The sequence below is a fragment of the Gopherus evgoodei genome, chromosome 3 (assembly GCF_007399415.2).
Source record: "Gopherus evgoodei ecotype Sinaloan lineage chromosome 3, rGopEvg1_v1.p, whole genome shotgun sequence".
NCBI classification, from domain to species: domain Eukaryota; kingdom Metazoa; phylum Chordata; order Testudines; family Testudinidae; genus Gopherus; species Gopherus evgoodei.
The window spans coordinates 178,826,995-178,853,806 of record NC_044324.1 but is presented as its reverse complement, the minus strand read 5'-3'; the positions used below and the strand labels follow the sequence as shown (position 1 = coordinate 178,853,806).

The following is a 26,812-nucleotide window of genomic DNA, read 5'->3' as shown; positions in this document are numbered from 1 at the left end:
CTGATGTTTAAAGTATCAGAGGTTAATGTAGTTTTTATACATGCATAAAGTGGGATTTGGGCAATGATCTGTAAATGACTATGAAGATGGACCTCCCTTGATCTCAGTGGGTCTCTGCACAGACACAGAGCGTTTGCTGGAGCAGTTTCTTGCAGGATTGGGGCCTAAATCCAGACCCAGTGGGCATAATATAGAAGTTTCTGAGCCATTCAAACTGCTGATTTGGGGCCCAGTCGCAAAGCCCTTATTCAAACGATAGTCCTTTAAATCCATAGGACAACTCCTGGATCCCCAAGCCTGCAATCACATCTGTATGGGAAAACCCTTGTGCCCATGTAAAGGTCCGATGGCTCTGTACAATTACAATGGGTCTGTCTGTCTGCAGTTCTGTCTGCAGGATTAGGGCCCACGTGGATGAAGACTGCAGGATGGAGCCCTTAGTGCTGCTTTGTACATACAAATTTGTCTAAAAAAGAGAACATTTAAAATCTGTGACTTTCAAATGTTTGCATACCAGTTGTTACAGTTATTATAATACAGTGGTGTTCCTCGAGGATTAATTAGCCACTGTTGTTAGTGTCTCTTCATATACTTCTCAGCTGGTCATTAAATGCCAGCAGATGCCTTGTTCCTTAGTTGTTGTTGCTTAAATATGGAACAGTCTTCCATGAATTAGGGTTTTTTTTGTTTGTTTGATTGTATTCAAGTTTGTAAAAAAAGGCTAAACCAACCATGGAGAAAGTTTTCAGCCCGAAGAAGGGTCAGAGGTGCTTTTGAAAACTGTTATGTACCAATGTAGTCAAAGGACCACAGATATTTTTCATCTTATTTGTCCTTACTTTGGATCTGGAATTGATTACATAGTGCTAAAGCACAAGTGTATTATTTGACTCTGTAGCATGAAGGGCACACTTAAAAAAATTAATAAATCAGGTTCCTTCATTGGCAAGTCAGTTCTGTTTTACCCAAGTTGTAGTTAGGTTGTTGATATAAATAACTATTGTAAGAATGCAGTTATTTAATATGTCTTAGAAAGTTTTTCATTAGGCTTTCATACTCAGTACTTTTAATTATAGGTCCCAGTTCTTCAAAGACTTACCCATGTGCTTAATTTTATGCAATGAAGTCACTGGGGCTGCTTGTATGTGTAAATATTAAGTGTGTCCATACGTTTTTCCCATAATAATTCATATGTAAATAGTATGATTGTATGTATTAATCAAGCACAGTTACAAAAATAGAGATTGCTATAGTATCCCTACACTATAACAACAATCTTGATTTAATCCTCTTGTGCCTAAAAACATTGATGTTAACAGAAAGTTTCATAAGGGCAGTTTTTTGTTGTTTTTGAAACAAGCTGTAAAGACCATTTCTCCTGTGAGACAACTATTGACCATCTATAGACTTTGAGGGAATTTTCTAGAAAAGCATGTAGTTCTGTAGTAAAATCTGTGGGATATTTAAGATAATTCTTTATTACACAGGTGGTTCAGAGTAATTTCCATAGAACCCTATTGATTTAATCTCCATTAAGTTCTAAAAGACTCTTTTTTGTAAGGCAATATTTTAATAAATAATTTTTATCTTTATAATACTTAGGGACCTCAAAGCATTTTACAAATACTGTTGAGTTAAGCTTCACAGAGCCTCTTGAGGTAGGCAAATATTATTGTCCTTAGTTTATAGATTGGGAAACTGAGGTACAGATATTAAGTGACTTGCCCAAGGTTACAACCTAGTGTGTGGCAGAGCCAGGAAGAGAAGCCCAAAGTTAATTCTAGAGCACAGGATTGTGTCCTGACCTCTTAGTCCTACGCGCATGTCTAATTTCCCCCACCCCATGGAACAGGGTGGGGTAGCAGAAAAGAAGCCAGTTCCAAGTGCCATCCTTCCATCCTAAATAAAAAGTGGTTTTGCCCCCTTATTCCCACCAAGTAACTGAGCACAAAAAAGAAAAAGGTTGAAGGATGTCTCCCATATGCTGATTTGGCACCCGTAGAAGTTAGAACCCAGGGTGATCACCCTGATTACCAGCCATACCAGATCCCTCTCCTCCCAGATGGATTCCCTCCTGCAGCTATTTTTTTCCCCTCCCAACTAGTCTATTCTCCTGCTCTGCTCCTACTGAACCAACTAATTTCAGCCTGTTAAGGAGATCAATGTGCCAGCACTCCTCCTCTCTATACTCCATAGCTATAGGATGCAGCAGAACTGCAGGAAAGTTTGAGATGAATCCCCCTCATACACCCCTTCACCCTCTCTCCGCCCCCCCAAACAGCATTGAGTTATGCCATAAGTGATTTTTTACCAATGGTTTCCTAACCTCTTGAAACCTCTTGTGGCCTGCCCAGAGACCCCTGGAAAATGAGGAAAGTTCTGGAACTTCAGGAATGTGGACTCCCAAGTGGATGTTCTGAGGAGGAAGACTCCTAGCCCAAAATGAAGGAAAATAGTGAGAAGAGGGCACTCCAGAAGATGGGTGGGAATGGGTTGGCCAGATAGCAACTGTGGAAAAATTGGGTCATTTTTTTTTTTTTTTAAACCGAGGGGATGAGTGGTATAGTTGCCTATTTAAGACAAAGTCCTGATATTGGGACATCTGATCACCTTCGGTGGGAAGGACTAAAGAGATTGTGGTTGCAGACTTTGTGGAATAGGAGGGAGGGAAAGAATTTGGGAGGGATGGTGATCCAGGGAAGGTGAAGAATAATAGCAAATGCGCATCGATCTGGTTGACTTAACAAAAGTGGATGGAAGAGCTGGGAGAGGGTGAGTGTGGGCTGATCCAGGTGAGGGAAGGCCCATGGAGAGAGTAAAGAGTGAATGTAGAGACTACCCAGGAGCAGCGCTTCACACGCTTTGAACCAGTGTGTGTGTGTGTATTTCACAGACTGAACCTGCAGCTGTTTTAAGAGGTGGGCAGACTGAAAGGAGGGCACTTTGGGCTGGTGGTTGGCATGTACACAGAGGGGAGGAAGGGTGGGTTTGGTTCTGGGAAACTAAATACTGGGAGATAGGGTTATGGGGGCGAGTGTAGGAAGTTTGTATTTCTGAGGTGTTGCATACCTATTGTTTGGTTATTTTCTGTCTGGCTATTGATAATTTTTTTTTTTTAAACAATTGCCTAGTGCAATGGGGACCACTTCAGATTTAATAATAATTACTAACAATAATGGTGGGAAAAACACAGAAAACAAGAACAAAAATAATAAAACCACAAGAAGAAATAATTAGAGCATATGGAAGTTTTTCAAATCAAAAGACCTGTAATAAAAAAATGGCCTCTCACAGACAATATTATTCACAGATTTTTGTTTTGTTTTACAATTTTTTTTATCAAAGTTGTTAGGGAAATTTATCTAGATTTTTCCTTTATTGAAAATCATATTTAGCTACACTGGAAAGTCTTCAAATTCATTCACCTCTTTGTGTGGTTTCTGTTCTATTTTCACCTCTTTTAAAAAAAATAAATCCCTCGATTATGTTTGTTATAATTTATTATAAATTGAGTGTTTGAGAAGTAAAAAAAATTGTAAAGTTTTGTGGTGAAAACATTCTGTGAAATTTAAAAAGATCAAAAATTGCTCCATTTTAAACACTTTGAAATGGAAAAAAACCCCCAAACCCTGAAATGTCAACTTTTTTTTTGAAAAGTGTTTTTAATCGGTTTTCCACTTCTTAAAAAAACCAAGAAAAATAATTTAGAGATTAAAAAAATTAATAAGAAACTAAAAGAAAATAATTACTATAAATAACATATCAAAATGTTTGTTTAAACCAGTGGTCCTCAAACTTTTGTACTGGTGACCCGTTTCACATAGCAAGCCTCTGAGTGCGACCCCCTTATAAATTAGAAACACTTTTTATATATTTAACACCATTATAAATGCTGGAGGCAAAGCAGGGCTTGGGGTGAAGGCTGACAGCTCACGACCCCCCATTTAAGAATCTTGTGACCCCTGAGGGGTCCTGACCCCTAGTTTGAGAACCCCTGGTTTAAACTGAAGAGATGGAAATAGAAAAAGACTGGAAGAAAAATGGGAACATACACTGAAATTAATTTAGACTAGATAAACAAATGCCTGTTTACCTCATTTAGTCACTCCATTGGTGAGCTACTACTATTACCCTAGAGCCACTGCACTCGAATAGTTCTGTCCCATTTTATTTAGTCATGAGTCACTGGTATTTTTGGCAATGGTTCAGTACTCTTCTAATTTTACAAATTTATGAAATGAACATGGGAATTAGGATCTCCTGATTACCTAGCCTATGTTTTAGCCACAAGAGCAGATAGGCAGTTTGTATTCAGTTTGTGTGTATATTTTCTCTCTTCTCTGTACGTTTCACCCATATGGCCGGGGCCGGCTCCAGGCACCAGCTGAGCAAGCTCGTGCTTGGGACAGCAGATTGTATGGGGCGGCATTCTGACCAAACCTAGGGTGGCACAGCCTTTTTTTTTGTTCGCTGCTCCTGCTACCCTGTAGAGGGTGGAGCCGCAGAGGAGGGGAGTGCCCTGCAGCAAACTCGGCAGGCCAGCCCGCGTCCATCCCTCTCCACCGACTGGAGTGGCGCGGAGCCCTCCTGGCAGGCAACGCGGCAGTCGCGGCTGCGTGGCGAGCGCCCCACTGAAGCCCTGGCTGCCCCCCTTCTCTCTTTCTCTCTCCCCCCAGTAGACTGGACATGCACTCTGCAGCACAGGGAGTCCCCCTGCACCCTGGCTCCAGCTGCCCTGTAGGGTTTTTTGTTTTGTTTTTTCCTCTGCTTTGCCGGCCGTGCCATTGTCTCCCCCCACCTTTGCTTTGCCGCTCCAGCTGCACCGTTTTTGTTTTGTTTCCCCCCCGCTTTGCCGCTCCGGCCGCACCGTGTTTTTTTAGTTTTTTTTCCCCTGCTTTGCTGCTCCGGTACACTTCCCCCCCCCCTTTTTTTTTGGCTTGGGGTGGCAAAAAAGCCAGAGCCAGCCCTGCATATGGCAAAAATAAATATTTGCTTCTCAGTGAAACTATATTATCACAGGGTGCTGGACCTCCTGATAAGTGATTCCAGTGAGTGGTAAAGGACAACATGGAACTATGGCTCGGAATTTCCTTGGGGTTTACAATGTTATATCTTTAATATAGTTTTATTGATACATTTCTTTAAGATAGTGCAAATGGCACATTTTTATTTGAAATCATAATACAGTCTCCATTGACTTTATCTGATATGTTGGATTTGTACTTGATAATATACTATAGCATTAGTCATTTTAATAATCATTCTCATTGAGTTCAAGGGGAGTTTTGTGAGAGGAAGGACTGCAGGATCCTGGTTATTATGGTTGTCTTTACTTGCAATGACATTGACGTGATGATATTGTAATGAATTAGCAACATTAGATCATGATAAGGTAAGTGTGACATAACTGTGCGTGCACAGTGGTTTGCCTTCCAACCCCTTCATGGGGATTGACCCTCTTGGACTTTGTAGATTGCATCTACATTTATAAATTTCTTTTCTGTGCTTAGGCTTTGTGTTGTGGCATCTCCTCCTGTTCAAGACCACATGCATCTCTAATCACTGCTTAAAGTAACTGAGAGATTGCTTAAGGACAAGAATTTTAAAGCTCCTCTGGCTCTAAGTATTCATCCGCCACAGTTTTTCCTACTGCTGCTAGCCTGGTAAAGAATTGTGGTTATTTTCAAGCAGCTACTGAAAAATACTTTGTTTGATAGTTAGTAATGTAATGAAATAGTAATCTTAAAACAGATCCATATGAAAGACATTCCTCTTAAGGGAGTCAGCATGGTATTTGAAATGTCAAACCTTTGGTATTCTAGAATTAACAGAAACCTTGCGTAATCTAATCCCAATTTGACATTCTTTAAGGGGCTTCCCTGTTGCTCTGCTAATGTGAGGAGTAAAACCCAAACTTTGAAAAGTTAACACACTGCCCAAACTGCTTTCTTCCCTTACAATTTTGTGAAAAATAAACCAAGATGTATATTTCTATTATTATTTATTATGTTTATTACTCTAGTGCCTAGGGAGTACCAAGATTGGGGCCCACCATTAGTTAGGTTTTTGTTTTATGTAGTAGTAATAGAATTATGATAATAGTCTAATTGAATTAGACTCTGAGCAAAAACAAACTCTGAAGAACTGTTGTTTAATGTTTTAGTGATCTAATAAAGAGGCTGAACAGTAAGGTGCCAAAATTTGCTGCTGATGCAAAATTATTTGGGTGAGTCAAGACCAGAGAAGACCGAGAGGACCTAACAAAGCCAGATGAAAGGGCAGCACGATTATCAACATTGAATTTCATCTGTTAAAGGCAAGGTTATGCATGTTGGAAGAAATAGTTGAACTGCTCATACATGTTACTGGGTTTTAAATTTATTATCTACTAAGAATAAAAGACTTGGGTTTTGATGAGTTCAGTAAACTTTCTACATCTACTTTGTGTTGCAGTGAACAGAAAAGGAAATGAAATACTAGGATGTATAAAGACTAGGATAGAATTTAACATATTTAAATCAGTGGCCACATTCTACTCAGAATACTGTGTTCGTTTCTGGTCACTCTATCTCAAAAAAAGTATAGCAGAATTAGAAAGGGAAGTAATTAAGAGACTTCCATATGAAGATCAGTTGAAAACATTGGGACTGTTTTAGGGGGAAAATGAATAAGAGGGGACATGATATGGATATAAAATAATAAGTAGAATAGAGAAGGTAAACCAGGTTTCCTATTTACCCTTTCTTATAATGCATGACTGGGGTACATCCAATGAATGTAAAAAGCAAGAAATTTAAAACTGATGAAAAGTAGTTTTTTTTTTTAACACAATGCACAATTAATCATTGGAATTCAATGCCACACGATATCATTGAGGCCAAGTAGGATTTTTTTTTAATAAAAGGATTTTATATATACTGTAAGTCAACCAGTCTCTGACATGGTGTAGGAAGAAACGTCCCTTGGGGTTATTCCATAATAGTCCACTGTGGGATTTCCTGTACCATCCTCTGAAGCACATAGTATATAAACCACTGTCATAAACAGGATAACAGGCTAAGTGGATGGCTGGTTTGACACAGTATGACAATTGCTGTGTTCTGTGTGTTGATGGTTTTTAGTTAAAAATAATGAACCTGTAATGAGAGGACTTAATATAGCTACACCAATGCTGGAAAGGAAAGCCTATTTTGGGACTTCCATTTGTGGTCCTGAAATAAACATAACGATGATATAAGATAATATTGTATTATGTTTTATGTATTATGGAGGGCACACTGGGCTGTGATGAGGATTAGCCGAGAGGGGAGAAGAGCTGGCAGTTAGGTTCTATTTAAAGTACCATGGGGCAATTACCACTGGCACCTGACGCTGAAATAATGTAATCTATTTGGTATAATTTGCTTATTTGAAAACAACATTCTATAAAACTTATTGTAAACTACCCATGTATTTAACATATGCATAATATTCCTGAATTCTCTCTTGAAAAAGAGGATTGGGATAATTGTTTACATCTACATGACAGTGGTAAATGTGAGAAACCTTCTAAATGTCAGAACCGTATCAGCCATTCTCTGAATGTAAGGAGCAGAACGTGTGTAATTTAGTGAGTGTGGGTTTTTCAGAAAAATAATTCAATAGTTTATAGCAATAGAGAATACTTCTTACTCTGCTTAATTACCTCTGAAATTTTAATACAACTACAGACTTTTTAAAATTCTGCATCTGTGTCAGATGTGTAAGTGAACAGAAACAGATTAATTACTACATCTCCATTTCTAATTTATTACATTATTAAGAATTTTTTCTATGCATATTGTAACTTTTTTTAAAAGTACAAGTATAAGAAATATTTGAAAACTGTATTGGTGTACTCAAAGGGAAAACAGTGAGTGCCAGATCAATCCCTTTAACTGAGAGTGGAAATACCCTTTTTTAAATCAATAGGAGTTGCAGCTGTTTCTGCAGACAAATTGGGTCAATAGTACATAACTGCTTATAAATCAGGAGTGTAATGTATTAGATACTTATATGAAGACTTACCTAGAGATCTGTTCAGTGCTTCAGAATAAAGGACTTGGCTAATATTTGCAAATATTAGCTAAGTTCCTGTATCTGTCCGAACTGTGGAGTGCACTGATTCTGCAAAAGAGAAGGGATAGGGGTTCTTACAGATTAGCAGGGGTAGGCAACCTTTGGCACGTGTGCCAAAGGTGGCACGCGAGCTGATTTTCAGTGGCACTCACACGGGTCCTGGCCACCAATCCAGGGGGCTCTTCATTTTAATTTAATTTTAAATGAAGCTTCTTAAACATTTTAAAAGCCTTACTTACTTACATACAACAATAGTTTAGTTATATATTATAGACTTATGGAAAGAGACCTTCTAAAAAAGTTAAAATGTATTACCGGCACGCAAAACCTTAAATTAGAGTGAATAAATGAAGACTCGGCACGCCACTTCTGAAGGTTGGATTAAGGTAACATGAACAACACTGCCTGTTCATGCTTCCAGAGAAAGAGTTCTGTTTGAGAACTTACATATCATAAAGTGTATCCTATCTAGCCACATTCACAAACTCTGCGAAGTTCCCCACAGCCAAATGGAACTAAGAGGATCTGCTGCTAAACTGTGCCCTGCTGTGGCCACTGAATAAATGCTTTTTCAGTATCATGGAAGTGAGAACTGTCCCGGGCTTTCCTTCCAATTCCATTATTTTAACATTATTCACAAAATAAAACTGAAGTTTTTTTGCTGACTTCATGTTGGCGGTGAGGATGAAGCCCCGAGTATTTATTAAGATGAATATCTACAATATTTGCCTTAGTTTCTAGTTTCCTGAGTTTGGGAGACACCAGCATTCCTGTACAAATATGAAGGGTGCTTGTCCTCCTTTTAGGATGACATCCTTTTAAAAACTATGGACCTGATCCAAGGCGTGTTGACTTCAGTGGGCACTGGAGCAGGCCATAACCCGGGATAAGGGTATGGCTACATTTGCAGCCATACAGCGCTGCCGCAGGAGCGCTCCCGCAGCAGCGCTTTGAAGTGCAAGTGTGGTTGCAGTGCCAGCCCTGGGAGAGCTGTCTCCCAGCGCCACAGGTACTCCACCTCCTCGTGGGGATTAGCTTACAGCGCTGGGGCAGTGTTTACACTGGTGCTTTGCAGCGCTGTAACTTGCTGCGCTCAGGGGTGTGTTTTTTCACACCCCTGAGCGAGAAAGTTGTAGCGCTGTAAAGCACCAGTGTAGCCAAGACCTGAATCAGGCAGAGAGGGTGAGGTCAACAGTAATCCTTCTAGCTTTGTGCTTGTGCATGTGTTTTCTTACCAGGAAAAAATAGTTTACATTCTTCAAGTTTCTTAGATTAGCTCTTATCACAGGACTCTGTCTTTTGAGAAAAGACACACATTGACTTGTAGATAAAGTTGGCTGCAGCCTTTTATTGATGAGGATGATAAAGCTATCTGTTTGGACAGGCCTGATCATGGGGGTTTGGCAGTCTGAGATTCAGCTACTAGTAGCCAGTCCTCTGCTCGAGTTTCTTAGTGCCTACTGTATGTTCTGTCCCCTTAGAACTTCCTCTCAGAAGATTGGGCAACCCTGCTGGAGAAGCCTGCATTAAACCCTCAACCTATGGGTAAGGCTCACTTCTGGGGCTGGTGAGACAGCGCTTACTTCACCTACATTGCCACAAGCTTTGACCTCATTGTTTACTGTGACACAGAATAAACAAAACATCCAAGCTGCTAAACATTAGAGCTGGGACTTTCAAAAGCACTCACAGGCTTGGCTTAATTCTGTTCCCACTGCAGTCAATGGTAACACTTTGCCATTGAGAGTAGAGGTAGGCCAGTGCTGAGTGCTTTTGAAATCACACCCTAATGTAGATGAGGAAAGCAAACTCCACTCTTCGTAGGAAAACTATCTGAAGGATAAGTATAAATAGAAATCCCTGATGAACTCCGAGGCTGGTTGGAAGTTAGCTAAGGGGGTTCTGAACATGCTTCATTTATAACCCTCCTGGATCTTTCCCTTGGCAGGCATCTTTCATTAGTTGAGTTTCCCAGCTACTGGGTTGGAGCTACAGAGTTCGGTCAGCATTTTGGTGACTTCCTACCCCCTGAACAGTATGTTGAAGGTTTAAGCTATCTAAGAAAACCTCCTCCTCCTGACCTAGGATGACCAGATATCCCGATGCACCCGGCCTTTTTTTTGTTTGTTTTTTGCTCTACCGGCAGCACTAGGCCTTTTTTTTTTTTTCTCCGCCAGCGGACCCCCTCCCTGCCTCCATGTGTCCCGATATTTTCTTCATCTCATCTGGTCACCCTATCCTGGCCAGTTGGTCCACTCCAAACCATAAGAACTCTTGTAATTAACTTACTGGGGCTCCTGTTACTTGCCACATTGGACCCTTTGTTTGCAACAACTGATTTGCGACAGCTGTGTGAACGTGCAATGTCAAGGTAAACCAGACCACAGCACTGTAGCCTTTCTACATAAACTGGTGGCTGCTGTTGCTTTGCAGTAGTTATGCTTGTGTCCGGCATTCCGAGAACAAAGAAAAGAAGTGGTGGAATGATTATCTCAAAACTTATTTCTTGCGGATGCATGCAATTTAATCCCTTTCCTCTCTACAGTTCAATGACATTTACAAAATTCATTTGTGCTTAAAGTAGTGTCTCAGCCATAAAAGTGAAAACTAAAATATTACAAGAGAGTATTATCCAGGTAATGTAGTATATAACACCAGCATACCAAGTGTGTTCGTTCATTGCTGATGGTTACATTTCAAAAACTAGTTTTATTCAGTTTCTTTGTGAAATTTAGGAAATATAAACTCCTCTTAAAGTATAAAATGTATCCTAGACACTACATTTTATATTTTGTAGCTATATTTTACATATAATATTATTATATCTCAGCATTTTCTTGAGAGGCATGTTTAAAGAAGAGTTATTGTAAGGAAAAGAGCCTTATTTTGCCATGTACTGTATGTTCAGATTTCCTTCTATTTTTCTTATTTTGAATTATTTTGATATTGCAGTAGCAGTCAGCAGGTACCAGGCTCTGTACAAATATAAAGAAATGCACAGTTCTTATCCCAAAGGGGGCTTGGAGAGAGAGAAAAAAGGAAGGGTATAGGAACGAATACAACAAGCAGGCAGGGTAAAAGCTGGCACATGTATTTTAGTTTTGTAGGTTTGTTTGTACAAATTGTCCTTATCTACTCTTCTCATTAGTAATGATTAGCTGGCTAGTTTCTTGAAGGTATATTGGTTGGAGAAGTAATTTAATGATAAAACTATTAAACGTACATTTAGTGTTGTGTATTTCCTGCAATATGTTTTGATTTCAAATTAAATGATTTTGGGGGAACATGGCTTATGAGAGAAATTATTTACTGTCATAATGCCTGGTCTTGTGAAGAGATGAGCACCTCTTATGTAGTCCTGACCACCCTCAAATTCCTCTGAAGTCATTTGGAGCTGTGGCTGCTTTCTAGCCCTCAGGAGGCACTCAACGTCTCAGAGGATCTGGCCTGTAACTTCTTACTATTCTTTTTTCTTCCTACCAACCATGTTCTGCTTTGCTGTAGTTCCTTCTATTATCTCTTGTGTCACTGACATAATAACTAAACAAATATTTAAGTTACTATTACAGTACAACTCCATATTTTTGTAACATAAAGTTGTGAGTTTGCAATGCTGCACTGCTGATGAAATAAACAAGTAACGTAGATGAGCTATATTTCTGCAACTTTCTAAACTTTTTGTCTAGTGATGGGTATGATATTACCTCCAACATACAAATAATTTTATCCACAGAGGTTATAAATGTGGTTTGTATAGGTTTCGGGAAAGTCTTACTTGGCTTTCTAGATTGTCACCCAGGCAGTAATTAATCTGTGAAAATATCTGACAAGGGGTGGGCATAAGTTTGAGGCAATTTGCACTTCTTTGTTGTTTGAGCCAGTAATGTTAACCTCTGTTAATGTGAATATAGGATTTCCCGGCATGATTTACAAATGCTAAATTTTGGATTTTAAGCTTGTGATACAGTAGAAGTTTGTTAACAAATAGCTTAGTCCTCTGGTCATGCCTGAATGTTTAGTATACTCAACAACTGTCATTAAGTCTCTGGGAATTGCCGTGAAATTTCTCTTTCAATTCTTTTCATATAAAATATATTTGAAGTAAATATTCATGTCTGGTGAGACTGTGTATTCAGGCCAATAGAGCAAATGTCATGCAATTAAATCTGTAATATAAAAGGGACTTCCAAGAGCTAACTTCAAGGAATAGTGCATATTATTACATGCCACTTAGCTTTGGTTGTTCTTTGCTCCTAAGTAGCCTCATTTATATTTAGCTTGGCAGAATTCAATATTTATTTTTTGTAATAATTTCAACAGATGTCAATGTTTATTTTTATGCATTCTTAAACTTTTATCAATTTTGTGGAACTGTGAACATTTAAATAATGTGTTTTAAGAATTTTGTTATCAATTTAAATGTGAATTTAAATGTTCACAGTTGCAGGAAATTATAAGGGGGTCAGACAATTATTTAATGGCAGTAGCCATTGAGAATCAAAAAGTTAGTCTTATAATAATTAAAACACATATTTTGACATATGATAATGACAATTAACTAAGTAAATATCCTTAAATCAAATTCTAATAAGTTCCCAAGCAGCATCTTTTTCACTTTGCCTAGCTGTAAATTTTGCTTATTGTCAAATAAGCAAATATTTTTCCTTGATTTGTGTGTTTCTACGTTAATGTTTACCAACATTTACTGTTAAAAATCTAATCCTTCCAACCAAAAAATGTAGCTATAAAGAGGATGGAAGTGAATGTACTTCTCAACATCTCCATGTGGTGTTTTGCAGTCAGTCAGAATAATATGCTACCTTCCAGATACCAGTATGAAGGATATAACAATATCCGTAAAGGAAGTCATTAATTATCCTGGAACATTCCAAGGATGAAACAAATAGTGTGAGTGAGAGAAGATTTTATGAAATCAGGGATAATAACTTCATTCGTGGATGAGTTTGGAGATTCTTCTGGTGTCAAGTTCAATTGCAGGAAGAAGATAGATATGAGAGAGCAAGCAATAGATTTTTTCAATATTGTAGAGCATGATTTTGAATTCACTGAGCATGGGGAAGCCTTTTTAGAAGCAGAGTGACCGTTTAGAGTATAGTCTTTACTTTAGCAGATGTAATACCAAACTTCTGGGTTTACAATATGCAGGGCTTGTTAGGTGTGCTATAAAGGAAATAACAATTGAGTAGGAAATTAAAAAAAACATGATTCAGTTTAGAAAAGAGGTACGCTAATATGTCTAGGAAAAATAGTCTGAATCACATTTGGCAGAAAGGAGAAACCTGTGAAACTGTAATGTTGGCAGAGACCTAGTGATGAAAAAGAATAGCAAATAAAAGGTGTTTCATGATACATACTAAGAGAGAGAAATTTACGTTGCCTTTCAGGCAAAATCTTCTGATATCAGTTATTAGGCTGTGGAATAATTTCTCAAGATTGTCAGAGGGAATTGCATTACCTACAACACTAACAAGAAGACTGGACAAAGCACCAGTAATTCCATACTGGAAGAAAGATGGAGTAGGGAACCTAACAGTGTTCTAATTTTTGTAACCAAATAGGTTTCCCACTTGGTGGTGGTTTGAGAATATAAACCAGATTTTATATGACATCTGTGTTCACAAGCTTTGATAATTCTTACCATATGCAAATCTGTAGGAGTGGGGGAGATTCATATTTAATAAGAGACTGGAATAACCACTTATAATAGCAGTATAAAACTTAGCAGGAGACACTTAAAGTACATATTTATAGGTAGTCCAGTTTCTTGGTGAATCAGGCAATCTCTTTAGTAACATAATTTTGTACTCTTGGTTACACTTAGAAGTTTGATATGCTAACTACCATTTGGACCACTTAGCATGCCTTGAACAGTTCCATAGACATGCTCCCAGTGGTGCAAAGGTGAGCACATCTCTGTTTTGGATTAAACTTGCTTTGAGTAAAGTTCTTAAGTCTGCTGGTGTAGTGCTGTCGTGGACAGGAATCGATCACACAATATCACGTACTGTACAAAGAGTCTTTTCACCACTGTCCTGCAGTGCACTTCACTGCTTAAGTGACCTATGTGGTCTGCTTTGTTCACAAGAGTCAGGTCTGCCCAAAGCCACTTACTTGTGGGAATAGCACTGCTCACACCCTGGCAGTTTGCTTGCTTATTTTGCCAAGCTCAGGTTCTCAGTAGAAATCCATTCCATATGTAGCAAGCATGCCTTGGAGGAGGTTTTCTTATTAACTTGCTGTCCACTGGACGGTAGCATAAATGCATAAGCAGGATTGCCTGGAATTACTGTGGTGATCAAGACAAAGTTAATATTCTTCAATATATTTTCTTTCAACAGATATAAATAACTGCTCAAGATGCAAAGAAGTGGAGAATTGGGACCATTATAGTGTTGCTAACTCTTGTAATATTATTGCAAGTCATGTGTTTATTTGTTTGCTTAGGCCTTGTCTACACTACAGTTTTGTCGATGCAAATTATGCCAGCATACAGCCACTGCTGTAATTAAGTATCAGAGGGTAGCCATGTTAGTCTGGATCTGTAAAAAGCGACAAGGAGTCCTGTGGCACCTTATAAACTAACAAAAGTATTGGAGCATAAGCTTTTGTGGGTGAGTACTCGCTTCGTCAGACGCATGACGAAGTGGGTATTCACCCACGAAAGCTTATGCTCCAATTATTTCGTTAGTCTGTAAGGTGCCACAGGACTCCTTGTTGTTTTTGCTGTAATTAAACCACTGTTGCATGCCCACACTATGCTCATTGTGTCGGTAGAGTGCAACCACACTAGCAGCTCTTGCATTGACATAGAGAGCAGTGCACTGTGGGTAGCTATCCCACTGTGCAACTGGCTGCAGTGCACTTTGGGAAGGGTTTGCAATGCCTCATGGGAGCAGGTACAGTGTCACATGATGGTTTCTCAATCCCATCGTTCCATGGACATTCTGCTAGATTGCCAGCCACTTTTCAACTTCCCTGGTAGCATGGATCCTGCACTGCTGTTCAGCATTGTGCTGTGCATTATGAACACAAGGCTATAAAAGGAGCCCAACGGGGGACTATTCAGCTGGAGGATGTCTTGAAGGAGCATATTAATACTGAGGGCTTGTCTACACTGGCAAGTTTTGTCACCAAAAACTAGCTTTTGGTGACAAAACAGCGATAGCATACACACTGCAATGTATCAGGAGGTAACTGTGTTAGTCTGTATCCACAAAAACAAGGAGTCCAGTGATGAATCTGAAGAAGTGACGTTTTTTACCCAAGAAAGCTTATGTCCAAATAAATCTGTTAGTCTTTAAGGTGCCACTGGACTCCTTGTTGTTTTTACACTGCAATGTGACTTTGTTTGGGGAAAAAAAAACCCAACCAAACAAAAAAACACGCGTAGTTTTGGTGACAAGAAACTTCCATCCCTGCAAGAGACTTTTGTCTTTCCCCTTCCCTTTATTGTTGACAAACATGCAGTGTAGACACCATAGTTTTTATTTTATTTTTTTTTTATTGTATTGTATTGGCCTCCAGAAAGTATCCCACAACTCCCATGCTGCAGCTCTGGTCAGCGGTTTGAACTCCGCTGCCCTGCAGCCAACCCGCCCGTCCCCCTTGCAAGGCCTGGGAATTTTAAATCTCATTTCCTGCTTGCTGGTTTCCCAGAGGGACTTCCCAGGAGAGCCTGGCTAGCTATCACACCAAACGGCTCCCGCTTGGACCACCTCTGAGTTGTTGCATCTGACTAGTATGTGGGGAGAGGATTCTGTTCAGATGCTGCTGCGAGTGACCCAGAGGAATTGGGGCACACATGGGCAAATTTTTTGAGGCTTGCGTGAAAAGGGCTTTGATTGAGACACGCAGCAGTGCAGAGCAAATATAAAGGAGCTGAGACAGGCGTACCCTAAGGCACGGGAAGTGAACCATCGCTTCGGTGGTGCACCGAAAACGTGCCGCTTCTGTCAAGAGCTGAATGCTATCCTCAGCAGTGATTCCACCTCCGTTGCCGATAGCCCCGTGGATACTTCACATGCAGCTGAAAGAGGGGGTAGCTCTCAGGCTGAAATTCTGGATGAAGAAGTTAAGCTAGAAGAGGATGTGAAGCTCCCAGTGGGGTCGCCCAGTGGTGCAGGCAGCCAGGAACTTTTAGCAACTCCAGAAGTGCTCAACGGGGAGCAGGAAGCAGATGAGGTGCCAGGTAAGTGGCTGTGGCTTATGTAGGGAATCGAAAAGTGGGAGGCAGGTAGTGTTTTCTGTGAACTGGACAGTGCTCTGTGTAGCTAATCCACATGGTGAAGCAGGGTGTTGCTGGACATCGAGACCTGCAGAGAATCCTCCAGAGAGAGGTTCTGGAAAGTTTCAAAGAGGTACTTGTTAATCCCCTGCCACAGAGTCCAAGGGATTGCAGCCTTGTTAGTTCCCCCATTGTAGGAAACTGTACCATGCCATTTAGCAATCACTGGAACTGGGACCAAAGTGCCACATAACTGAGCTGCATATAGACTGGGGTGAAAGCTGCAAGCATTCAGCAGTTGTGTCCTATTTTCTCTGGTCACCTGCAGCAGCGAGATGTCAGCCAGCAGGCTGGCCACCTGTGAAAAAGTAGGGGATAATTTTAGAATGAGTTCCCTGCAAAGCTGCCCTGCAAGCCGTGACCTTTTTGTCCATATGCACAGCCGCCTTCCCCCCACTGCCGACACTCATCGTGATTGGGGTGCTCGTGGAGCAGTGTGCCTGCCTAGATCTCAGAAAGTGATTTCTGCTAGCAAAAGGCCCTTTTTACTAAAATGTTTCAATCATTTGCTGGAATGTAACAATCCCTCTTCTGTTCAGCACAGACCTTGAGGAACACACCACGCAGCCCATGGACTGGCTTCAGCAGATAAGAAAAAACCCTGGACACAGCAAAGAAGACGTGTTCTGGGAGGTGCTGCAGCACGATAAGAGACACACCAGGGAACGGAAAGTGCTGGGAAGCCGAAAGGCAGGACAGAAAAGAGAATGCTGCTTTTGCTAGGCAAGTGACAGAGTGGATGATAAAAGTTATGGAGAATCACACAGAGATGTTCAAGTGTTTGATTCAGCTGCAGACTGAGCAGCTTCATGGTCGACGTCCACTGCAGCACATGCAGATGCACAATTCTTTGCCAACCCCACCCCCCTCTATGCCCACACATTTCTTTTCACTTCACAGCACTTCTGAGTTTCCCCATCACTCCACCCACTCTCACAGCTTGCACAATGATAGCTGAAGCTACACACAGTTGTGAGGTTTTACCCTTTTTAAGCAATAATTAAAGGCTAAGGTATTTAATGGTACAGCCTTTTTATTCTGTGTTCTACAAAAGTGTATAGCAATCAATTGACTCTTGGAAACAGGCTTCTGAAGCATTGTGTTGCATGGATCTTGGGCCCCAAAATTGTGCATGGATGCACCAGGGAAGCAACTCCAAAGCAGACGTGTTACTGCCCCTCATTGTCAAAGTTGTTCCTCAAAGCCTCTCTGATGTTAATAGCAGCCCTCTGGGCTCCTCTGACAATCCAAGCATCTGGCTGTTCAAAGTGTGCAGCCAAGTGCTCTGCTTCAGTGCTCCACACCCAAGCAAACATTTCACCTTTAGATTCACACAGATTATGCAAAGTGCAGTATGTGGCTATGACCAAGGGAATATTATCCTCGGTAAGGTCTAGCCTGCCATTGAGACACCTTCAGCGAGCTTTCAAACGACCAAAGGCACATTCAGCTATCAGGTGGCACTTGCTCAGCCTGTTGTTAAAGTGCTTCTTGCTGCTGTCCAGGTGCCCTGTGTAAGGTTTCATGAGCCAGGGCTGTAAGGGGTAAGCTGGGTCTCCCAGGATTACTGTGGGCATTTCCACATCCCCCACTGTGAACTTGTGGTCTGGAAAGAAAGTCCCCACCTGCAGCTTTCTATACAGGCTACTGTTCCTGAAGATGTGTGCTTCATGCCCGTTTCCAGACCAGCCTACATTGGTGTCTGTGAAATGCCTCTGGTGATCCGCAAGCGCCTTCAACATCATGGAGAAGTATCCCTTCTTATTGATGTATTCAGAGGCAAGGTGATCTGGTGCTAAAATTGGGATGTTTGTGCCATCAATTGCCCCACCATAGTTAGGGAAACCCATCTCTGCAAAGCCATCTACTATTTCATGCACATTTTCCAGAGTCATGGCCCTATGCAGCAGGATGCGATTTATTGCCTTACACGCTTGGAGTATTACAGCCCTATCAGTGGACTTTCCTACTCCGAAATGATTTGCAATTGACCGATAGCAGTCTGTATTTGCCAGCTTCCACACAGCGATTGCAACATGCTTCTTTACTGAAAGAGCAGCTCTCAATCTGGTGTCCTTGCGCTGCAGGTCGGGGAACAGCTCATCACATAACTTCATGAAGGTTTCTTTACACATCCTAAAGTTCTGTACCCACTGCTCGTCATCCTACACCTGCATGACAATGCAATCGCACCAATCAGTGCTTGTTTCCCTAGCCCAAAAGCAATGGTGTACCACATGCAGCTTCTTTGGGAATGGACAAAGCATTGATAAGTTGCTGCCGTCCATATCACACTCAGGTACCTGCAGTTCATCCTCTGCAAAATTTGCAAGTAATTCTGCAAGTAACTGTGCTGCCATATGCAATGTCCTCACGACTGCTAACAGCGCATAGGAGAGACATGCGGGATCCACCCTCTCTGCAGATCCTGGTGCGCAATACAAAAGAATGACAGTTGGAAAAACGGTGCAAAAGGAAGCCAGAAACCTTTGGAGGGATGGGACACAAAGCCGTGCATGACAGTCCATTTTTCACATCCCTGGATGCGCCGCGTTTCTGCATTTTCACAGCACCTAGTGGCGCAGTCCATTGCTCTCGCTGTCAACAAAGGTGCCCCGAATGTGGACAGGATCTATCGACAGAGGGAGCAAATGTACACACTTTGGCGACTTTGCTTTTGTTGATTTCCCCCCTCCGCCCCGGTGACATTAGTTTCATTGAAAAAACTTGCCAGTGTAGACAAGCCCTGAGCCACAGTAATGTGTGTTGGTGTACATTTAAAATCACATTTTAAAGTAGCACTCAGTAATGTGACCAGGCTGACACAGCTGAACACACATCCTTTTGGTGTGTGTGTGTGTGTGTGTGTGTGTGTGTGTGTGTGTGAGAGAGAGAGAGAGAGAGAGAGAGAGACACACACACACACACACAGAGAAGTGTGTGCCTTGGCGGAGAGTGAGTGTGTCAGCATGCTGTCTCTCTAAGTTCAGGCAACAGCCGGAAGCAACCAATCCTGAGTCTGAAGCTGGTGCACAGATAGCTGGTGTCCCCCTGTTCCCCTTCTCCCCACCTCCAGCTCAGCAGAGATTGGTACACCAGCAGGGGGAGAGGGACACCCCAAATCAGCCCCCACCTCCCTTCCTTGCTCTGCTCCTCCCCCCCTCCCCTGCCCAGAGCAGCAGCCTGCCCTGCCTGCTTGTCACTGTGGTCCTAGTGCTGGGGAGAGCTGGATTCCACGTTAATGTTTGATTCCGTGACTCCCTCCGAGTTCTCCCACATTCTCCTCTCCCCACAAACCAAGGAGATCCACCCCCTCCGCTGTAGTCCAGGCAGGAATGCGTTTGCTGCTGGGAGCTGGCATGCTCAACTGAGCAGTCGCTATGTGAGCTCTCCATACTGAGCAATTTCAAAACTTCCTGGGGCTTTGAAAGGGGATGGGAGCACGTCTGTGAAGTTGGATGCAGGGCAACAGGGTTCAGAGCTGTGAGCCCAGCAGTCATGGTGGGTATTGTGGGTAGAATGACCAGATATCCTGATTTTTATAGAGACAGTCCAGATATTTGGGGCTTTTTCTTACATAGGTGCCTGTTACCCCCCACCGTCTGTCCCGATTTTTCATATTTGCTGTCTGGTCACCCTAATTGTGGGTTACCTCCTGGAGGCCAGTTATGGTGATGTAATGAATGGAGTGTCTACACTGACACTTTGTCGATCTAACTTTGCCACCGAAAGCTCTACGCCTCTAGTCAAAATGATTTGATTTTGTTGGCAAAGCGGGAGAGTTTTGTTGGTAGGAGGAGCATTGTGGTACGTGCATCTCCACTGTTTTGTCGACAAAAGCTGCCTTTTGCCCACAGAACTGTGTTGTGTAGACAAAGCCGTACTTAAAGCCTCACTTCCTGGAGATGAATAATTATGTGAGAATCCTTTTTTTGTTTAATACTAAAACCAAGTCTCCAGACCTCATGGCTGAAGAGAAGAGTTGGAAATGTGACCTGCATGCCTCCTAGTGGCTCAAAAAGCAAATAAACTTTATTTATTATTCATCTCTTGATTGTTGAACATGTTGGATCGACAATTTTACGAGTATATTTTATATATCCGCTGAAATGCATAACCCTAACTGCCTCAACAGTGCTGGGTTGTTTGACGCGTCAGTCCTGCAATGAACTCCATGCAGGAGGAGACCTGTCCCTGCATGGAGCCAGCAAAGTCAGTGGAGCTTTGTTTGATCACGGGGTTGTCTGTGTGCAGAGCTCATTGCAGGATCAGGGCCTTATTTTATAAATTAGATACCTTCTCTTCTGCTTTGCATATCTAAGAGAACAGCTTGTCAATGCTGGCAGCTACTTACCTTTTTTTTTTTAATTAAAAAAAAATTAGGAACTATTTTGTGGAGTAGGAGGAAGCTTCTCATCTAGCAGCTGTTTTGTTTTATTTTTGTGTCTTCAGTTTATGTAGCCAACTATATTTACTTGCAACACAAGCCTTGTTCTTTTCTATGGTTTTTCATAAGCCTGCAAACTAAAACATTTAGTTACAGACTGTAGGCAGTAATATTCTTTGTGAAAGCAGTGTCATGTTACCTATTGACATGCTCATTGTAGGGTTCTGCTTGAAAAAGTAATGTCTAGACCTGCCCAGAAAATATATCTCCACAGTTATATTTCCTCTGGTTGGGATCGTAAACACATCAGATAATGAAATAATCACTTTTAATCTGTGTGTGTAACCTTGAAATGTTCGTTAAAATTATCACATTGAATTTTATAACATATATGCCCCACTAACATGCACACCACGTTTAAAGGCAGAATGTCAAAATGCACTTGATACCAATACCTCAGAGTTTCCTTGCACTTTGATCTTTTGTTAAAAAAAACAAAACTGTAGGAATAAATTACAACACTGTGTGAAATTGGTGGAAGTATGGGCAAAGGACATTGTCAAACATCGGTTGTAGTAGTTGGTGTACAGAGCTTATTTAAACACAGATGTGTTGGTTGACACATAGTGAGAAATTACAAGGACACATTCTAAGGGCCAAAGGTGGTGGTGGTGGAGAATATAATAATAATAAATCAGACAAAATATCTGGCTTTCATGCCTGGTAAGCCTGAAAAACTGATTATTCTGTCCTTTTCCTGCCACTGTGGGGCTGCAGCCCGTTGTATTTTGTCCAGTCCTAAATGAGTGAAGAGTAAGAGTGTGAGCCGAGAGTGAACACAGTTTGAAAGATGTACATTTGAGAGTTGTATTATTTAGACAATGACCTTTTGAATGAGACAGTTGTAGAGCAACATAATTAAATAGAGTGGGTACAGCACCTGGTACAAGAGATACAGATACAATTCAAAATGTGGACTCTTTCTAATGCTATGTAAAGGCTAAGTACTATTGTGTTAACAGATACTGTAATACATGTAATATATTACATTCTAATACAGTGAATATGTACTAAAATATCTAACAATTGAACTGTCAATCTATTTTTCCTGTTTGACGCATTCAGTATCTCCGTGACCATGAATGATTTAGATGCGTGTCATGATTAGTTGCCTTGGTACTGCAGCATCTCAGCAAGAAGCATAGTCTGCTGACATAGGTAACAATTCCAAAAAGCCTTAAACATGCTGATAGTTCTTACTCCTGCAGCTAGTCTCATTGAAGCCAATTAGGCAGCTCATGTGGCAAAGGTTTGAAGGATCAGCACTGTACTTTGACAAAGGAAGTACTGCTCTAAAGTTTAATACATCAAAGAGGTGGAGACTTTTAACAGCTCATTCTAAGTTAATTCTTTTGTACTGAAAATATAAAATTATCCATATTAAACAAATGTTAAATTAATTACAGAAAATCTAGTAAACAATAGAATTGTCCTTAAAATAATCTCCAGGTTTTCTCGTGTTTCGAGGGCTAAACAATACTTCCTTTGTCACATATTACATCAGCAGACAACTATTACAAGTTCCTGTTTCACTAATTATTTTTTATCATGTTTAAGATAAAAGAAAAAAGTGATTTACTCCTCTTTGTAATTAGATGAAGTGATTCTACAGGTTTTACTTAACCTTTTGATTTTTTTTCTTTTGATACTTTAGGATATAAATTCCTTCTCTCCCTCCTCTCCCCCTCCACCTTCCCTCTCTTTTACAAACAGACCTTCACCTTTCTACCTCTGTGAAATTTCCTCAGGCTTGTTTAGCCACTGTGGTGATAACCCTCAGGCTAGGAAAACATGAAACTATTCCTCTCTGGGAGACTATTCCTCTCTGTTCAATAGCTTGTACAACTGGCAGAGCTAAATGAGTTGTTCAGCTGTAATGCCCATTTAGGTCCTCTGACCCAAATTCACATGCAAAGACCTGATCCGGCCATTTGCTGAGTGCCTCCTATAGAATGCCTTTCTGCTGACTCTACAAGGTGCTGACACCTCCTAATTCCATTGACTAAAGTGGAGATTGAGAGCTCTGAGCAACTTGCAGGTATGGTGCCTAAGTATAGCAGGCCAGCCTTCGGCTGCAAAACATGCCTGAACTGGTTTTCTGGTATTTGAGATGCATAGTTTGTTTGTGGTTCACATCCAGGTAAGAAGTTTGGAATATGCAGGTACCTTATATAGTGGGCATAAGGTTTTGTTTGTTTGGTTTGGTTCAGCTGATTGTTTTTTGAAGGCAGCCACCATGCTTTAAAAGGATGGGGGGGCGTTAGATATACTTTTTTCTGTTATAACACTTCAACATTTTCAGATGAGATGCTGTTAGTGTGAAATTGCCTAGGCTGAACATAGTTGAAGAGAAGGGACAAGTTTCATATGTGGTCATGAACAGTAGATAAGAATGCAAGGTCTCTGACCTCTAGGAGCCCAGAGTCATTTATGAAATCTTCTGATGCTATCAGACATTGCCTAGGGCATGAACAAGGTGCCACTATCTCTGTCTATCATGGGCTGCTCTTTGCATGTCTTCTATATTGTTAAGTCCCATAAGTTTTCCCTCTCTAAATACTATTTGATGTAGGGATTCTTTTGGTTGGTTCCTTTTACAAGTTCTTCCAGCTGTCTAATAGTTTGCTAGCCATGCTGCACAATCTTTTGGTCTTGGCTTGTTTGTTGGTTGAGCTGTTATTTGGGGTTTGTCTACACTGCAGGAAAAAAAAATGTTCTTAACTCAAATTAGCTAATCCAGTTTAAAGTAGCAGTGAAGCCACAACAACTTGGATTAGGATCTTGAGTTGAACTATAGGCTTTAACTCAAGCTGCTAACCTGCTAAAAGTCGAAGCACTGTGTCTTCGGTACTTTTTATTAAGCCATGTGATGATGCCTATGCTGTATCCTTCCATACTTTCTTATAATAAAGTCTATGGCAATGTCAAACAGGAGAGCTGGGAGAAGGTTTCACACCACTATTCACTCAAGTCTGTGTTGTCTTTAACTGGGCAAGTTGCTACTTGATATGAAGCCTTTATGATACTAATTATTTTTATTTTCACAGTAGTAATTTTCTTTACATTGTGATTCTTCTCTTTTCCTAGTTGCTGTAAGAGAAGAACTCAGTTCTCACTTTTTGGTTGGGTGCAGCAGAGTCAGATACTTTATTCTGTTTAGCAGCTACAGCAGGGAGAGAGTGCACTAGGACATAGTCTTCCCTTCCTAGACAGGTCTCTCAACAAGTAAACAATGACAGCAAGCATTTATACTTTTATTACAGACAACAATAAGCAACAGCTGCATTTTGTTTATACATAGGTCATCCTGATATCTTGTTTTTCTCACTTAAGAGACTCCAGTCTACATTTTGTATTATCTACACAAGGTTGAAACAACTTCTCACACAGTTCTTTTCCACTCGCCTCACACAATCCTCGCTTCTACAGATCTCGCATTAGTAGGGTTACAGCTCGCCTAAGTCTTGCTAACAGAGACTGTCATGAATTAAGATCCCCTGCAAATCCCTGTCAGTTCTTTCTCTACTACCACATTACTAAGGACTTGTCTTCACTGTGGGGGTAAATCGACCAAGTTATGCTACTCCAGCTACGTGAATAATTTAACTGGAGTCGATGTAGCTTAGGGTGTCTTCACTGTGCTACGTCGATGGGAGATGCTCTCCGGTTGACTTCCCTTATTCTGAGAGCTGGAGTACTGGGGTTGACCGGAGAACGCTCTGCCATCGATTTAGCGGGTCTCTACTAGAGAAGACCAGCCCTAAGTACACCAGACCTTGCTAGAATGCATGTCTATATAACGCAAATTCGGCTATAATGCGGTCGCGGCCATGGATCCCAAATTTAAGAATGGTACAGTACAATTTTTTTGAGTATAGATGCGATAAATCGACCAATGAGCGCTCTCCTGTCGACTCTAGTACTCCACCAGAATGAGGAGCACAAGCGCAGTCGACAGGAGAGCATCAGCTATTCACATACTGTAGCTGAAGTTGCGTATCTTAGATCGACCCCATGCGGTAGTATAGACAAGCCCTAAGACGATTTCTGTAGTCCTAGAACATCATACAAATGTAATGTGATAAAAATTTACAGGTATTTATTTTTTTAAAAAATGTTGGGCAAAAAGAAGGCTTACTCAGTGCAGGAGAAATTGGATACCATCGAATGACTTAGAAACGGCAAAACCCAGGCAAAGATTAGTCGCGATATTGGCATTAACGAGCCCACCTTTTGTGGATAGTTAAAGAATGTTGAGAAGCTCGGAATTTACATTCATAACCTGGATGAAGAGCATAGCTTTCAAAAAAACGAGCCCATTTAGCGAATGATGCCAATCTTGATTCTGCAGTATACACGTGGTTTGTGCAAGAACAGAAAAAAGGCGCTCAGATCTCTGGTCCACTTATAGCCATGCAAGTGGAAAAATTTGACCAGGAACTTAACTGTGAATTCAGCAATTTTAAGGCGAGTTTGGGTTGGCTGTTGCAATTTCAGAAAAGACATGGAATCTCTCAGATTGCAGTTTCAGGAGAAAAATGCTCTGGTGACGCCAATGCCGCGCAATCGTACCCTGCGAAGCTGAGGGAAATGTTACAGGCAGAGGGTTACTCGGAGGAACAGGTTTACAATGCAGATGAAACAGGAATTTATTATAAAATGTTGGCCGATAAAACCCTGGCTGTCAGAACAGATTAAGGTGAGAAAGGAGGATATAAACAGGCAAAGATCACCTTACTTTTATTGTTTTGTGTGAATGCAACAGGCAAGCATAAATTAAAGCCATTATGCATTAGAAAGTCTCACATGCCTCGGTGCTTTCATCATGTAAATGTGAATTGCCTGTCATTTTCATACAAAAACTCCAAAAATTCCTGGATGACGAGAGATTTTTGAACAATGGTTCTTCACCAAATCTGTCCCTTCAGTGCGAAAACATTTGCAGGTAAAACACTTAGTTGTGCCAGCAACTGTCTGGGCTTGGGGTAACTGTTCTACCACAAAATATTGAGTCCTGGATAAGAGGTGACGATGAAGCAGAAGAATTTTGTCCTGTTGCTGAAAGTCTAATGGATGACCAAATTCTTCAGGCAGTACGACCAAACAACATTCCAGAAGCTGAAGAACTGGCCCTCGCTGTGGAAGAAGAGCAGGAAGATGAAGTGGGATGGAACATCAGCTGCAACTGTAGCTGGCTTAGAGACTACTTTGAGATGGTTTGAGATGCAAGAGGTTGAGCCTATAAAAATTATGCAGCTATGTATTCTTTTGCAGTTTGCTAAGTGGAAGCAGCACAGCAGCAAGAAGCAAAAGCAACTCACCGACTTTAAGAAAAACTGGACCTGTTTATTGTAATGTCTACTTTAAATCTCCAATAAAGCAACATTTTTTTCTTGTTTATTGTTTCCTTCAAGTAGGAGTTTATTTTCTAAGGTTTTCTATACTTTATGGATGTGACATTTACTGAATACACTAATTTCATTTTAACACAGTCCGCACTATAACACGGTACTTAGCATGGATCCCAAATCTCGCATTCTAGTGAGGGTCCGGTATATCATCATTTAATCCGTGTAGACCTAAAAAGGAAATGTTTAGTAAATGACTGGTTGAAATCTTTTAGGTTTTTTTTTTAAATCAAGTCTATAACCATTGTAACCATTTAAAAACAAACAAAACTTTTGAATCATCCTAACTGGTTGGTTGAATTGAGTTGCCCAAGTTATATTTTGCACCTGCGCATTCCTGCCTCGGTGGTAATTTACACAGCAGAAAGCTTTGCATTATACCTACAAGATTGTCAAACTCTGACAGATTATCAGAGAGAGCAGGTTTCATAGACGAGATCTTTCAATGATAAATGCCTGGTTGAGGTTTACAAAGCAGTGCAGGGGATTTAGCCACACATCATTCATTAATTTTAATTTAATGGAAGAAATGTGGCTAAGTTCCCTGCTCAGGAC

The 26,812-nt window shown here is 40.8% G+C and overlaps 1 protein-coding gene across 2 annotated transcripts in view; it reads left to right on the top strand.

Moving 5' to 3' along the window:
• Positions 1-26,812, top strand: part of PTPN14 (protein tyrosine phosphatase non-receptor type 14) — a 190,796-nt gene that overhangs the window by 3,660 nt on the left and 160,324 nt on the right. Inside the window, exon 1 of one of the 2 annotated variants that reach the window (XM_030557533.1) lies at positions 9,577-9,642. The exons of the other annotated variant lie outside the window; for it this stretch is intronic. The gene's annotated coding sequence lies outside the window, so the exon portion shown is untranslated. Of the gene's footprint in view, positions 1-9,576; positions 9,643-26,812 lie in introns of those variants that run through there. 2 annotated transcript variants of the gene reach the window in all.